Here is a 391-nt window from a genome sequence, read left to right on the forward strand (position 1 = left end):
AACTTTTTTGATGAGAATTAGAGACTTGTAAAAGAGCGAGTCAAATCGAATGCAGACCGCTGGCCGTGACAAGCATGACGTAATTTTTAGGATGCCGTATTTGGCAATAGGGTGAATGTCATGACGGAAGGTCAACCAATCAAACGGTTCTCGTTTTGATGCCACGAATGTAGAGAGAAGTCGGGAAGTTGGGACATGGTACCGTACGTGCAGGTGTGTGGAATATCGTGGTACATTGTTAATGGAGGAAAAGAAAACACCATCCAAAACGCCAAAAGAGCTGTATTCCAGAGAATTTTTTGTTCTGCGCACAAGATCGAGTGCGTGGAAAAGCTGCAGTCTAGAAAGTATTTGGTTTGCGAACCGCCTTAGGTTCACGCGAGGCTCAGTA

Source organism: Anneissia japonica, unplaced genomic scaffold (assembly GCF_011630105.1).
Source record: "Anneissia japonica isolate Jap-2015-1 unplaced genomic scaffold, ASM1163010v1 scaffold287936_len456577_cov159, whole genome shotgun sequence".
NCBI classification, from domain to species: Eukaryota; Metazoa; Echinodermata; class Crinoidea; order Comatulida; family Comatulidae; genus Anneissia; species Anneissia japonica.